The following is a 16592-nucleotide window of genomic DNA, read 5'->3' as shown; positions in this document are numbered from 1 at the left end:
CTATAGCTTTTTTTTCCCCCTTTCTCTCTTAAGATTGTTCTTTCTTATTTTAATTAACTTTTTTGCCACCCCCGCACTTCTCTTATCAAATATTCAAAAAAACTAAACAAATAGAGTGTACTGAGACCAAAGTACTCAATATGGTGTTTAATTGGAATTGTAGCCTGTTTTCTCCCTGAGGAGTATCAGATACCTGGAAGCTTTTCCTGGCAGTGGAACTGGACTCTGAAAGTGCATTTTTAGCATCTAGTTAATCTTCCTTTCAGGCACCGAGGGCATGACTTGATTGAAACAGGAAGCAGCCATTGGGTGTTTTGTGGTTTTCGCTTGCCTTGCCTGGTAAGGAACAGAAGTGAGAACATTGCGAGGCTGTGGATCTTCTCTCTGTTGACTGTGCTCCACTGTTTGCATGCTTGTGTTTGTGCCACATGAATGCTCCACGCTGGGGCATGATCCAGCTGTTGGACACACCAGGTCTGGTGGCAGCTGCCTGCCCTCGGCTGCCAGCATCTCACTCAGCTTAGCAGGAGGGCTGCCATCACTGCTGATGCTTACAACCAAGTTTGGCAGAAATATACTGTATCCCTGTCCTCAAACCCAAGCTACAATCAGCGGGGAGGGACAGGACATGTGCTCATGGGCAAGGGCCACAGCACTGGCCTCTCAGGTAATGTGGACTTTATGCTGTGTCCTTTTCAGAAGAACACTGCTCAGAACAGCTACGGTGCAATGCACTTCCTAAATTTGGGACTATGAGTGAGCAGTCCTATATGACACGAGGTCTGCAATGGAGCCAGAGCTGTTGGCTACTTTGAAATGAGTTACACATTTCAGAACACCACTTGGTGCCTTCTAACAGTTGGGAGATCCCTTAGCAGAGACAGCCTAGGCTACCTTCTCAAAAGCAGCCACGTGATTGAGCCATAACCGTAGATTTATCCAATAAATGATGGTGAGTACTAGTGAAGAAGGAATAGAAGGGGAGTTTTTAAGGTAGGTCTCTGGTGGCCACGGTTTCATTCAGACTGAAGTATTTTTCTCCTGTTTGAAGCATAGACAGAAGTAGCCTGCTGTGACTGATGGAGCTCAGGTGATTCCTTGCTAAGCATTTTAATAATGGAGTGACTGACAGGTGGAATAGGGTGAAGGTGGTGGAAAAGAGCAATGGGCAGTACGGACATGGCCAGCAGTTAACTAGTAAAGAAATGACTGTTGCTTCCAAAGGCTTCCAAAACCATGCACAGGGGAATGAGGGATTCAGCCAGAGGAAAGATTTCCTGGTACTTCCCTCCATTTTTTAATCTCTCCCAAGTTTGGAAGTATCAGAGAGCTGGAAAATTGGGACACAGATTCCTAAAGGAGTTCCTATAGGGTAGCCATGTATATGGCTTGTAAAGTCTCAAGAATAAACTGCTGGACAGCTATAAAAAAAAAAAGAGAGAGAGAGAGAAAGGTCTTTATGTATAAATATGAAAAGATCTTTAAGACATATAGTTAAACAAAAAATCAAGGTGAAGAACCGTGTCGAATATGCAGGATGTATAACTTGTAATTTTCCATGTAACTTGCAGAGTCCAGGGCAAAATGAAACTGCAGGGTTCAAAATTATTAAGAATTTCAAGCCAGTGACAGCAAAGCATGAAATCAACGGCACCGCCCTCTTGCACTCAGAGCCCTGTGTCCCTTCCACACTCCCAAAGAGTCAGTCCTGCCTGTATGTTTCCACTGCAGTAAACCTAAAATGTTAAATAAGAAATAAATCAGGTTTTCCTATGGGCAGGGTGGCTGAGAACTATGAGGAAGGAGGATCAAAGAGGGGGGAGAATCTCCACTGTATACTTATTTACATTTGTTAATATTTGAATCATGTAAATGAATTACCGATTCAAAATTTTAAATAATTAAGAAAATGTCCTCAGGGCTCCAGCAAACCTCATGCAGACCCCAGACAACACATGGAATCCCATTCACATTTGTCAGTGATTACATGCTACTACATGGAGGTCCTGTGGATGGGAAGAAGCTATGAGAACAGAGCATGTGATTATAATACTGAAGCAACAGCTATCCTCTTTCTCACTCCGTCACTTGCTTGCCACTGGACATAAATTTCTATCAAGCCAAATAAAACAGAAAATGTTTTCTCACACTGTGATCTCTATCAGGTTCCCCTCACCCTTCCGAACTTTGCTAGGCCTCAGGCACATGGGCCAGTGCTTATTTTCACAGCTGCCCTATAGGTTAATAACTGCTACTCTTGTGAGCAGAGGGACTCTAAATCTCATTAAAGGAATGAGTTGGATGAATGCACTCACAGTAACAGTAATAATCAGAAATAACAAGATGCTTCCAGTTTAACAAGTCCCACTCCTATGTCGCCACAATGGTGCAACTCAGAGAAATGGGATGCACCTTGCATAGTGTGTTCTCACACTGCCCTAAAGAACTACCTGAGACTGGATAATTTATTTAAAAAAAAAAAAAAGTTGGCCGGGTGCGGTGGCTCACGCCTGTAATCCCAGCACTTTGGGAGGCCGAGGCGGGTGGATCACGAGGTCAAGAGATCGAGACCATCCTGGTCAACATGGTGAAACCCCGTCTCTACTAAAAACTACAAAAAATTAGCTGGGCATGGTGGCGCGTGCCTGTAGTCCCAGCTACTCAGGAGGCTGAGGCAGGAGAATTGCCTGAACCCAGGAGGCGGAGGTTGCGGTGAGCCGAGATCGCGCCATTGCACTCCAGCCTGGATAACAAGAGCGAAACTGCCTAAAAAAAAAAAAAAAAAAAAAAAAAAAATTTAAATGACTCACAGTTGTGCAGGCTGTACAGGAGGCATGGATGGGGGGGGCCTTAGGAAACTTACAGTCATGGGGGAAGGTGAAGGGAAAATCAGCATATCTTACACGGTGGGAGCAGGAGGAAGAGAGAGTGAAGTGGGAGGTGTCACACACGTTAAAACAACCAGATCATGTGAGAACTCTATTACAAGACAGCATTTGGGGGATGCTGCCAAACCACTAGAAACCACCCCCATGATCCAATCACCTCCCACCGGGCCCCACCTCCAACACCTGGGATCACAATTCAATATGAGATTTGGGTGGGGACACAGAGCCAAACCATATCACTCATAAACCACAAATAATCCAATCAATAATAGTTTGCATGTATTGAGTACCTACAATGTGTTAAATGAATTATTCATTTATTCCTCATGATTCCTGCAAGGTGAACTCACTACTTTTTGCTTCTTTAGAAGAGGGAAAGTCCAAAGAGGAAAGGTAACTTGCCAAACATTGCCCAGTAAGTAAAGGATGGAACCGGATTAGAACACAGACATTCTAGTGCCAAAGACCATACTCTCAACCATTAATCACAAAGAAGAGAAACCTTGATTTTAATGTAAATGTTCTATATAATAAAGATCATTAGCTAAAATGTAATACATCAGCTCAGCCATTCCACTCAACAAAATCTTCTACCCTCCAGAACACAATGGGGCTAATTTGGAAGTAAGGGCTGCCAATTTTTATTTGGATAAATATGGCTACGAATTCTTTTGTACCATCAGGTCAAATGAATGCTAGGCTCACCATTGTTTGAGGCCTGCATTCATGTTCAGTATGGCCCTGAATTCTCTATTCTTTGGAAACAACATTTCTAAGATGGTGACAACTTGACAGCTCTTGGGAATAATTCCCTAGGGACTTACCCACAAGATCTCCAAGTGATGCAAGAGGTTGAGGCAGTTAAGGAGAATGAGGGAGGAATTACTTCCAAGAGTACAGATAAGTCAAGAAAATAATTGAGAGTCACAGAAGATCAGGATCAGAGGCAGATGCTCACATTCCTGGACTGAGGAAGACTCTGGGGCTTGGCTCAAATTGGCCATAGAAATTGTAAGAAGGTGGAATTAAACCCCAACATTCCCTGAGAACTTTTCCCCTTCTAAGTTGTCCAAAACACCAAGAATAAGTATCTATACACTAGAACTGTACACATATCTGTACTATCCATATTGTTTTGCATTTATCTTCTAATAAATTGTGGTGACCACTTTGTTAAGAAAGCTAATTTCAAATCGCTCTTTCTATCTCAGAACCTAAAACACTAGAAGGCACAAGATGGGCCCTTAATTTATGTTTGTTGAAATGGCAAATGAATGAATGACTCATCAGTCAAATGATAAACACCCTTAATTCTTAATAGCCGTGTTATGCAAGTAATATCTCATTACGACCATTCAACCCCTCCCGGCAGCCTACCAATGAAATATTCAAATGTTTTTTATTCTAATGACACTTTGTGATAATTGCTAGAAATCCTATTCCCAGTAGGCAGGAGCCGAAGATGAAACCAAACCAATATCAGATTTCCTCATGAAGACTTGGAAAGTGAAAACAAAATGACTTGAATGCAATAAAAGAGGAATATTTTGCAGATCAGCTTAATATATTGCCCTTGAAGTGCTTAAATGTGTTTGTATGATGTCGTCAAGTAACTACTCAATAAATACTTTAAAGCTTGTTTGGCTTGTTGAAATTTAAAATATTAAGAAAAAGAAAAGAAGTTTGGCTGATTTTTGCAAATTCAATACCCAAAGTAGTGTTGAAGAAAATGAAAGCAGCTGGGATTTGTGTAGTTGCTAATTTAGTTGAAGAATAATCATCCATCTAAGCAAAAATACTTCCTCTGCCACATCTGGAGGAACCAGTTGTACAAGGGAAAGTGTGGCTTGGTTGCCAAGAGGACATTTTCCATATTGAAGAAAATCTTAATTTTATGCAAATTACCATTTGATCCTTTTTTTCTTTTTTTTCCCCTCTTTCCTCTTTCAAAGCAATGAAACACAGGAAGCAAAAAGGTGGTTTGGAGACTTTTATAGAATTGATAAAGTCATACTTTCTTAGGAAAGAGATTAGCTGAAACTTGGCCAGGTGAGAAGACATTACAAGAAGGCAAAAGTATTAAAGATTTCCAATAAATGCTGTAGGTTGAGAAAGTCTGCCAGTAGCTTATAAGAAGAGACCAAGGGATTGGGGATTTTCAACATTAACAGGAATTGAAAATCTGGACCTTTACTTAAAGGAAAAGTAGAGTTACCTTTAAACAATGATTGATAATAAAGTATAGTGGGATAAAGAACTTAACCTGAAGACAGATTTTTTTGTAGAGTATTTCTTTGTATACTGTTCTGAGTATCACTTTATATGTTGTTCTTACTATTTTACATTTAGATTTTTAGTTTCTCAAAATGAGTGATTCTCAAAACTTTATCTGCATCAGAATTACTAAGGAAGACTTTTAAAAATGGAGATTCCTAAACCTGGATAGTCAAATTCACTGGGTATAGGGTTGGGGTTCAGGAATCTGTGTTTTAACAAAGTAAAGGTAACAGAGCCTGGATAATTTAATGCAAGTGATTCACACCTCACTTTTGAGAAGCTACTTTTGTGGCTTAAGTCCCAGGTACTGTTCTGGATCTATGCAGCTGGAGCAACGAAGCGCCACCTACGGGAAATTTACGAAATTACAGGCATAATGGAAAGGAGAGCAGAAATCAGTGCAGTGATTTTGTCATTTAACTCTGTTTCAAAGCTTACCTGGCTTATTCAAATTTAAAATAATAAGAAAATGAAACTAATAAAATAATAAGAAAATGAAACATTCACAAATTTATACTAAAAGTAATGTGGGAGAAAAATAAGCAGTAGATTTGTACGATGGCTAATTTATTCTAAAGTTTCAGAATCCAGGACACATGGAAACAGGACACAGGAGGAAGGTCGGAAAACTACAGAAACACATTTTACCTACTTTTCTATTCTTCCTGCATCTCTCTGGAAGTAACAGGCTGATAATAAACTTCAAGCCAATTTGTTAGGCTTGATTTAAGAAGTCACCATTTGGCTGCAAATCAGTTTTGCCCCATTTGCACATTCTCTCCAGGTAAGGCATGTCCAAACCTGCCTTACTGGTTCTAGGTATGTTCTTCTGATTCAGTTGCAACCCCTCTCTCATTTGAGAGGACATGGGAAGAAAATGGAATTGAATGAAAAGGAATTCTGTACCAGACAGCATTTTGACCCCTCCCAAATATGTACCATGACAACCATCAAGGAATAGGAGCTCTGGGTGACACAACTTCCTCCAATGGAGAGGTGTCTGACTTGGGAAGTAAGAGACTGCCATACCAACCTCTCATTTCTCCATTAATCGGCAACAACAGATGGCACAAGGTATCCAACCCTTGGAGGAAGCAGCTGCCTTCCAGCATGGCATGAAAAAGCATGGTGCATTTGGCTTGAGACTGTAATCTACATGACCAAGGGCAAATTACTGAGCCTTTCTAAGCATTATTTTCCTCCTCTACTAAAAGGGTATTCTTAGCTTCTGGGGTTGTAAGAATTTGAGATAATATATGCAAAATGGCCTGGGATATAATAGGTGTTCAATAAATGGTAGTTATTACTTTATGCATGAGACTTGGGCTAATGTATGTGTGAACATTTCATTATTAATTAGAAGATAAATGAAATCTGGCTGGAGGGAATTGCATTTGACCTTTAGCAAATTATTTCATTTAGATGCGCTGATGCAAAACTATCACATCGTATGAAGAAAGACAAAAATAAATCTGGCTGACAAAAGATATTTTAATAAACACTCCGTCTCCCTTCAACATCCTCTCAGTCTATGGCCACCCCACTATAATTTATATGCCATCCGAGGAGATGTTTGTGCCTTTCCCTCTCTTGTCATAATCAATCGCTGGCTGATCGGGGCCAGACTCAGCTCTGAAAAACCTTTTTGAGCATCTGCATCTAGTGACTTCTCCAAAAAACGAACTCCCAATGCTTTTCTTCCCTCCAAATAAGCTTGCCATCAAATAAGCTTAGGTGTATTGTCTAAATGATCCCTACGCTGAGTTCAGCACAACTGGTGCAACATGATGCAGGGGCCTGATGCATTTGTTTCTCCATAGGCCCATTTTATTGAACGGCAAAGAGGACCCGCCACACTCCATGTAAAGCACCTTATGGGAGGCCATGTTATGGGAGTTCATTGGTTTGCAGAATGGTGGTCTATTACAGGAAGGGCAGAAGCATCTATGTTAGCCGATGAGAGGAAAGAAAAAAGAGAAAATGACGAAGGCTTGCTGCAGACCAGAAACAGAAGAGACACACAGATGCATCGTGACCTCATCTTGCAAATTCTTGGAAGTTCACTATGTGTGCAGGAGCTCTGAGACTTGACGAATCACTGGGAGACAAGAAGGAGGGTTAATGAGAGGATGAAGATCCATGAAGGCATTTCTGTGGTGGAGAGCAATACATGAAAGAAGAGTTAGTTTGCAAGAGACTAAGAGCAATTAAGAGGCTGGGGCTAGCCCTTCTTGGCAGGCAGAAGAGGCCGTGACAAAGAACTGACTGACAGCAGTAGGGAAGAGAGCTAAGTCTACTGCACTTAAGGGGGAAAAAAAAAACTAGAAAAGAAAGGAGAGGTGTAACAGAAAATCAGTTGTTGATACCACCCTGCTGGAAATACTGCAAATCCCAGGACTAAAAGGAAGGAGATTGGTGTTTTTCACATATGATTCTCTCACGCTGAATAACACATGGCTAAATGGTGCTATCAGGGGGCTCATCTTCAGTTTCTCTGTCTCTCAACATAGCTGGAATGAGGACGTATTAGAAAGTCCAACCCAATGAACTTTGCAAAAGGTCTGTGATTAGCTTTGGAAGGCTCCGACTGTGCAAGCAGCCAATATAATAAGCTCACTTGTTGTGACTGATTATAGCTATTACCATGCCTGCATATTTCTGCCTTCTAATGCCCACAGGGGAGTGGGAAGGAAAGTCAGGAAAACATCTCTGGGACTGGTTTATTAAGCTAATATACCAGGCATTGCCCATTTTGCATCCTGAGAAGCCATCAAGCCCTTTGAACTTAGCATTTTCATTAGAAATCATCTATTTTAAATAATGATACAGTGAATCTTTAGACTGCTTTTTATCCAAGGACCTCAAAATACATTACTATTACTGCTGATCCTCAGCATTTGGAAGATGGTATTACATTAATTTTCTAGATGGTTAAACTAAAGCATCTAATGGTAAAATGCAAAATCAGCTGCAAAGGTAGGAAGAGTTTAGAGTACTCAGGGTCGAACTCTTACCATTTATCTCCATAACTCCACATACTGTCCACACGCCAGTACCCAGAGGCATAATTATGAGCTAGGAGCACATGAAGACTTTAAGAATGTCCATTTGTATTGGACGTTGGTCATGTTGGTGCCTGCCCGACATCTTTCAGGTATGCGTCTTATGTTTGGGGAGGAGCTCACTTTCCTAGTCCCCTTTGCTGTTGCAAGGCACACATGTGACCTGGGATCTACCAATCAGATGCCCCGGTGGAAGCAGCAGGTCTGATTTCTGGTGCAAAAGTTGCCCACAGCAAATTATAATGTCAAGGTCATGATGGTGGCAGCAGTGGCTTCTCCATCAAACCAGTTTGACAGCACAGTTGTAGGCATGCTTCTGGAAGTTTAACCTCTCACCTGGTTCTTCAGCTCTCACGATGATTTTACGAATTCCCTATATCTTTTTAACAAACGTCTTCTCTGCGAAATTAGCCAGAGTCAGCTTCTGTCACTTGCATCTAAAAACCCTGACAAGTATTCCTTTATAGCCCGTAAAATATAGGGTTTACAGATCTTTTTTTTTAATACTTTTAGATAGGTGGAAAACTGATTATCAGTCCATTTTTGAAACTTTATTTCAATTTACTCAATTGATATTTAGTATTTACAAATATCTAGTGTTTATTAAGCACCTACTACTTGCAAAACACTGTGCTAAGTATTGTGGGAAATATTTGCTGAGTGCTTGCTATGTGCTGCATATCACACTAAAAGCTAGGGATATAAGAAAAATATTCATCATGCCTCCATTTGTAGAGGACATTGGTCATGTTTATTTTTCATAAGAATAATCTCTTACTCTCAGTGTGATATATAGCACATAGCAGGCACTCAGCAATTATTTCCCCCAATACTTAGTACAGTGGCATACATGGCCACTACCCCCAAGATCTTACAGTCTATAGGGATCAAATAGGAGCAGACAGACCAGGTCAGAGGCAGTTTTAGTAATTCAAGAAAGAGTTGATGGTAGCTTAGACAAGGGAATTAGGGGTGAAGATATAGGAAAAAAAAAAAAGACAGACAGACCCAGAAGATACCTAGGAGGTAAAAACAGAGGGAATTTGGCAACAGACTGGATATGGAAAAATGTGATGGGGTCATAGATGACTCCTGGGTTTGAAATTTGAGCCCCTGTATAGATAGTGGTGTCCATCCCTGGGAGAATGTTGGAAGTAAACCAGATTTTGCAGGGACATTGCAAGCTCAGTCTCAGATGTGTTTAATAAGTTGCCTTCGTGGCATCCAGGAGGCAGTTGCATATTAAGGGATCTGGAATTAGAATCAAGGACTGGGCTGAAGGCATGAAGAGTCCTTGCATAATTGCCATCACTGTGTGAATGGGATTTCTTAGAGAAGAATATAGCCTGAGAACCAGAGAGGTCCTTGGATTTGTTCTTAAGGAGTATAAAGCATAGGTTTAAAAATTAAGGGAGCCACTCATCAACAGTTACCAAAAATCTAGTTCATCTATCAAAAAAACAAAAAGGTAAAACCCATTAATCCAAGAAACATGTCTTGATTCTCCATATACAAACTCCTCTGTAATAAAGATCCCACACTCAGAGACTGGCCTGAATGCACATTTATCTGAATGCACCTTGACAAAACACCGTTAACCCAGATTTCTAGAGTCAGAGCCCAATTCTCTGCTTCTGACTTGGAAACAATCTTCAGTTACCTTATATTATTTTCCTTACTAAAGTCCCCTATTTTTCTATTTCCCACTGGCAATGATACCCACAAAAGACTCCTTTTCTACTGCCAGTGCTTTCTCTAGCTTCTAATACTTCCAAAATTATCTTTCAGTGTCTAAGATTCTAACCACAGCTCTCCCACCCTACAATCCCCTTTATTACTCAAATTCATCCTGAAAAAAAAGGGTAACTTGGTATTCTGGCCCCATGGTGTGGAATGTAAGGAAAAGTGATCAGCCCAACAAAGAGTAATCTTCTCCTGGCCCCATAAGGCAGGTTGGGATTAGGAAGCAAGAGAGTATGTTCCTATGCTCCCACCAGTGCATCTGAATGGTAGAGCCCAGGTCACATATCTGCATTGCAGCTGCAAAGGAGACTGGGAAGGTGAGCTCCTACCCTAAACATAAGGATGATCTTTAGAAGCCACAGTCAGAAGAGAAGGACAGTAGGCTCTGAAGCCACGTTGAAGATGACCCAGGGCACAGGAAAGAATGTGAGAAAAAACAGAAATTGTGGGAGGAACTGGCGCTCAAAGTTAATGAATTCTGGCCTCTGATACTTTTGCCATTCAACATCAGCATATTCTCCTGAAGATCTGGGAGCTATTTTTTATCATATGCATTGAGATTTTTTTGCCTTCTCAATATTCCTCTGCAGAAATACATTGCATGTCCTAATTGTAACTGCCAGCTACTGACTAAACCTGATATGGATATGTAGCTGAACTGGATTTCTTTCTTAGCTTAGTGTTAATGTGCACACACACACACACACACACACACACACACACACACACACACAGAGTCAAGTTCTCCCCCTGCTTCCCAACTTCTCCAATCCCAAACTATAATTATTAAACCAAGAAATGTGAAGCAAAGCACACCCTCCGCACACGTGTGTAGCAAAGCAGCCACTGCGACTTGCCCTGCTTCAGCATCGCCAGGTGAGACAACCACACACCTTGCCTTGTATTGCAGCTTCCAAGGCAAACATCCTTCAGGAAACATGATGCGGGACCAGAAACAAGAGTGCAATTAAAAATCTGTTGTTATTTTCTACAGAATCTTGGTTGGGGTAAGAGCTTGCCCCCTAAATTCCCCTTTTGTTGACATTTGGCAGGACTTCTATCAACAAAATTACATCAACCAACATCCAGCAGTGTCTGGCATGTGGTAAATACTCAATACCTGTTTTTAAGAATCAGAAGAAAATCAAATGAAAATGAGCCCTGTCTAATCTCATCAGTGAAAAAGTTAAAGCAGTTAGTACAGCAGTTAGTGCCAAGTATGTAGTAAGTGCTACGTCAGCGTGAGCTACCGGGGTTATCATCATTGTCTAGAGTCACTGTTGCTTCTTGTTCACATTCTGGTCATCCGGAAGACCCTCTAACACTTCCCTTTCTCCTGTCGTCCCTCTTATTTAAATACTACCAACTACAAATAAAAAATAATAAAATAAATACTATCACAACTTGCAAGGAAATTTAAACCACCCCCCTCCTCACTTGTGCACACACACATGCCCCCCCACACACACACACACAGTAAGAGAGCATAGCCTCACTCTCATGCATTGCTAATGGAAGCATAAGCAGCACAACTCCTACAGAAGGCAATTTGGAAACATCTATCAATATTACAAACACATTGCCAGGCATGGTGGCTCACACCTGTAATTTCAGCACTTTGGGAAGCCAAAGCGGGTAGATCACTTGAGCCCAGGAGTTCAAGACCAGCCTGGCCAACATGGCAAGACCCCTTCTCTACTAAGAATACAAAAAGTAGCCAGGCGTGGTGGTGCATGCCTATAATCCCAGCTACGCAGGAGGCTGAGGCAGGAGAATTGCATAAACCCAGGAGGCAGAGGTTGCAGTGAGTCTAGATCACACCCGTGCACTCCAGTCTGAGTGACAAAACAAGACTCCACCTTAAAAAAAAGTGGCTCATGCCTGTAATCCCAGCACTTTGGGAGGCCGAGGCGGGTGGATCACGAGGTCAAGAGATCGAGACCATCCTGGTCAACATAGTGAAACCTCGTCTCTACTAAAAATACAAAAAATCAGCTGGGCATGGTGGCGCATGCCTGTAATCCCAGCTACTCAGGAGGCTGAGGCAGGAGAATTGCCTGAACCCCCAGGAGGCGGAGGTTGCGGTGAGCCGAGATCGCGCCATTGCACTCCAGCCTGGGCAATAAGAGCGAAACTCCGTCTCAAAAAAAAAAAAAAAATTTTTTTTTTAAATTTACAAACACATAGACTTTTCAACCCAGCAGATCGCATTGGAGAGTTTGTTTTACACATTAGCTCCACACCCATGTGGCATGTAATATGTATAAGATTGTTCATTGCAGTCTTGTTTAAAATGGCAAAATGGAAATAAGCCAAGTATTTATCATTAGGAACTCACTAAATAAACTGACTCAGCACTGCACCTCAAAACATAGTAAACATCAGCAGTGAAGAGTGCCTCAGATGTGAAGTGGAAAAGGTAAGCTTTGCATCTGGAATAGGCACAAAATGGAATATTATACAGCGATGAACCAAATTTTCAATGAAGAAGACCTCTATGTACTTACATTTAAAAATCTCCAAAATATATTGCTAAGTTAAAAAAATAAGGCACATAGGTGCTGGAGCAGCTGCCACCGAGTCCGGATCCCAATGCTGTGCGCCCCCGACGCCTGCCCAACGTGCATTCCTGGTTCCTTTTGGTTCCAAGTCCAAAATGGCAACTCTCAAGGATCAGCTGATTCATAATCTTCTAAAGGAAGAACAGACCCCCCAGAATAAGCTTACGGTTGTTGGGGTTGGTGCTGTTGGTATGGCCTGTGCCATCAGTATCTTAATGAAGGACTTGGCAGATGAACTTGCTCTTGTTGATGTCATTGAAGACAAATTGAAGGGAGAGATGATGGATCTCCAGCATGGCAGACTTTTCCTTAGAACACCAAAGATTGTGTCTGGCAAAGACTATAATGTAACTGCAAACTCCAAGCTGGTCATTATTACGGCTGGGGCATGTCAGCAAGAGGGAGAAAGCTGTCTTAATTTGGTCCAGCGTAATGTGAACATCTTTAAATTCATCATTCCTAATGTTGTAAAATACAGCCCGAACTGCAAGTTGCTTATTGTTTCAAATCCAGTGGATATCTTGACCTATGTGGCTTGGAAGATAAGTGGCTTTCCCAAAAACCGTGTTATTGGAAGTGGTTGCAATCTGGATTCAGCCCGATTCCGTTACCTGATGGGGGAAAGGCTGGGAGTTCACCCATTAAGCTGTCATGGGTGGGTCCTTGGGGAACATGGAGAGTCCAGTGTGCCTATGGAGTGGAGTGAACGTTGCTGGTGTCTCCCTGAAGACTCTGCACCCAGATTTAGGGACTGATACAGATAAGGAACAGTGGAAAGAGGTTCACAAGCAGGTGGTTGAGAGTGCTTACGAGGTGATCAAACTCAAAGGCTACACATCCTGGGCCATTGGACTCTCTGTGGCAGATTTGGCAGAGACTATAATGAAGAATCTTAGGCGGGTGCCCTCAATTTCCACCATGATTAAGGGTCTCTATGGAATAAAGGATGATGTCTTCCTTAGTGTTCCTTGCATTTTGGGACAGAATGGAATCTCAGACGTTGTGAAGGTGACTCTGACTCCTGAGGAAGAGGCCCGTTTGAGGAAGAGTGCGGATACACTTTGGGGGATCCAAAAAGAGCTGCAATTTTAAAGTCTTCTGATGTCATACCATTTCACTGTCTAGGCTACAACAGGATTTTAGTTGGAGGTTGTGCATGTTGTCCTTTTTATCTGATCTGTGATTAAAGCAGTAATATTTTAATATGGACTGGGAAAAACATCAATTCCAGAAGTTAGAAATAGGAATGGTTTGTAAAGTCCTACAGCTATATTCTGATGCTGGATAGTGGCAACCTTGTGTAGTCCTAAACTGGTTAGTGTGAAATAGTTCTGCCACCTCTGAGGCACCACTGCCAATGCTGCACATGCTGCAGTTGCCCCTTGAGCCAGAGAGATGTTCCTTTGTTATATAACTTCCTGGCTTCTTCACTGAACATGCCTAGTCCAACATTTTTTCCCAGTCAGTCACATCCTGGCATTCGGTGTATAGATCCAATATCACATGTCTTGTTCCAAAGGATCTAATTTTGTGAACTATATATATCAGTAGTGTACATTACCATGCAACGTAAAAAGATCTACATATAAACAATGCAACCAACTATCCAAGTGTTACACCAACTAAAATTACCCCCAATAAACCTTGAACAGTGAAAAAAAAAATAAGGCACATAGGATAGTGTACAAAACATCTCAAATTTTGTATTAAGAAGCAGGAAATAAAAATGTGTACTTCTATTTGTTTTACATTAAGAAACTCTGGAAGGATATGGAGGAAACGGAGGAATGATGGTCATGGCAGGGAAAGGGGAATTAGGCAGATGAAGTGGGAGAGGGGGAGCAGGGTTAAAAGGAAAACTTTTTACCATAAAACTTTTTATTGTCTATTCAATACAGATGAAAATGTGAGAGAGCATGCACCATCTTTTTTTCAAGTAAAAGGAAAGAAAGGCTGGTCTTCTATCTGAGGCACTTATTCACCTGCCATGCGCTATGGTTGAAGTTGATGCCCTGCAAGTTCACCATCTTGAACAGCCCTGGTCCCCATTTTTCACACTTCCTCCCCTCCCCACCATGGGCTGGGCTGGGAAACTGTCCCTAGGGAGCTAGACCTCTGTGCTGACTAATTTAATACAGTCTGTTGGGCTATGACCCTATGTGCACATGCACGTATTCCTTCTGGGACACAAGAGTATAAATTAAGAAAAATCTCTTGGATCCCAGACTCAATATTATAACTCTTCATTTCTCTGCTTTCATTGGTTTCAACTGAGACATTTCATATGATTTGCAAACAGCTTGTGTGATATGATTGAAACGTCAGAAGACTTCTCAATCCATCCAAAAATACATAAACACACTACAACAAAAATCTATTAAAAGTAGAAATAGCTAATCTTCTACAGAAGGAGAATAAATAATTCACCTCCAGGCTCTCCCACCATAAATCAGTCGTGCCGTTATCAGACGCCGGTGCTGGAGTAGGAAAGTACAGCAGCTGTATTCAACTTCAACTATAAAAAGAGGGGGTGGCAAAGGTAGGGATGAAATGTGTTTTCCTTCCATGTAGTTCTCTAAACAGACTACATAATAAATGAGCTGGGAGAGACCCACCACTTAATTCCATTACTGATGAAAACCTTTTCTAACTTTTTACCCCACGTAAAGGGTCTCCAGGATCAATAGGACTCACACATTAAGGGGAACAGCAGTGCCATGTGCCAATCTGCGGATGTAATTCAGGCACCTGCTCGACTCACCCCTACTGCAGTGAAAGGCAGATGGGGAAGAACCTGCCATCTTGGCCTTCTCAAGCTCCACTGGAGGGGGAAGGGAAGACACAGGGACAAAACACCACAGGACTTGTCTAAATCACTGATCCCCACCTTTATGGGACTGGCCAAACTGAAGCCCAGATGGGTTCATGAAAGGGTCTTAATGGAAAGAACTGCTCCCACACCTCCTGGAGAAACAGTCAGGAAGGCTATGGACGAGGTTTAGAGAGAGAGGACCTGGTCAGGAAACAAGGCTCAGGTCAAGTCAGCCTCCTCCATTCAGGTGACCCACCCCCAGCCCCAACCCCTGCCCATGTGGAGCAAGACTTTTTAAACTTACTTAACCAACATTTACATGGTGTGTGCTCTGTGCCAGGTGCCATGCTAAAGCCTTCAAACATCAACTCCTTAAGTATTCACAACATTCCCTTGAGGTAGGTACTACTATTAGCTCCATTTCTCTGGTGAGGAGACTGAGGTGCAAAATGATTAAGAGTTGTGCCTGAATTTATTTAGCCGTGGATCAGGAAGCGAAGGATGCTTCAGCTTGCTACCGTCTTCACAGAAGAGCTTGCCGCCACCACCTTCTATCTTCTCTGGGCCCTGCGTGGGCTGTGTGTTGAGAAGGAAGAGAAGTGGCCAGAGACAGGCTGCAAACTCAGCATAAAGGTTAACAGAGATGTTTTGTATCCTAATAATTTTTTTTTTTTGAGACAGAGTCTCGCTCTGTCACCTAGGCTGCAGTGCAATGGCACAATCTTGGCTCACTGCAATCTCAGTCTCCCGGGTTCAAGCAATTCTCCTGCCTCGGCCTCCTGAGTAGCTGGGACTACAGGCAGGTACCACCACGCCTGGCTAATTTTTTGTATCTTTAGTAGAGACGGGGTTTCACTGTGTTAGCCAAAATGGTCTCAATCTCCTGATCTCGTGATCTGCCTGCCTCGGCCTCCCAAAGTGCTGGGATTTTAGGTGTGAGCCACCACGCCCAGCAATAATTATCATTAATACAAGGAATTGTTGTTGAGAATTTTTTTTTGAAGAGATGTTTAATCAGCTTACTTTTCTTAGCATTCCCAAACCTCATCCGTATCCAATTGAGGATCACAGTGAAAAATGGTTGGGAGTCAGCTCTTCTCCAATACCAAGTAATAACTTGTGTCAGGAGGAATGTGGGGTTTTCTCAAGACAACCACATCCTACTTCCTCATTTAAAATGAGCCTCCAAAACGCTGACTCAGCATAGCACCTCAGAACATGGTATACATCAGCAGTCAGAGTGCCTGAA

The 16592-nt window shown here is 42.0% G+C and overlaps 1 pseudogene across 1 annotated transcript; it reads left to right on the top strand.

The window, feature by feature from the left end:
• The first annotated feature begins 12532 nt into the window (after positions 1-12532).
• On the top strand, positions 12533-13768 carry LOC116551904 (annotated as a pseudogene). Its single transcript, XR_004269106.1, has one exon. The product of XR_004269106.1 is annotated as an L-lactate dehydrogenase A chain-like (transcript).
• The last annotated feature ends 2824 nt before the right edge of the window (positions 13769-16592 follow it).

This window comes from Sapajus apella, unplaced genomic scaffold (genome assembly GCF_009761245.1).
Source record: "Sapajus apella isolate SASKATOON/1434 unplaced genomic scaffold, GSC_monkey_1.0 scaffold10, whole genome shotgun sequence".
In the NCBI taxonomy this organism is placed as follows: domain Eukaryota; kingdom Metazoa; phylum Chordata; class Mammalia; order Primates; family Cebidae; genus Sapajus; species Sapajus apella.
Note: the sequence above shows the minus strand (reverse complement) of the source record. Positions and strands in the feature narration are given on the sequence as shown.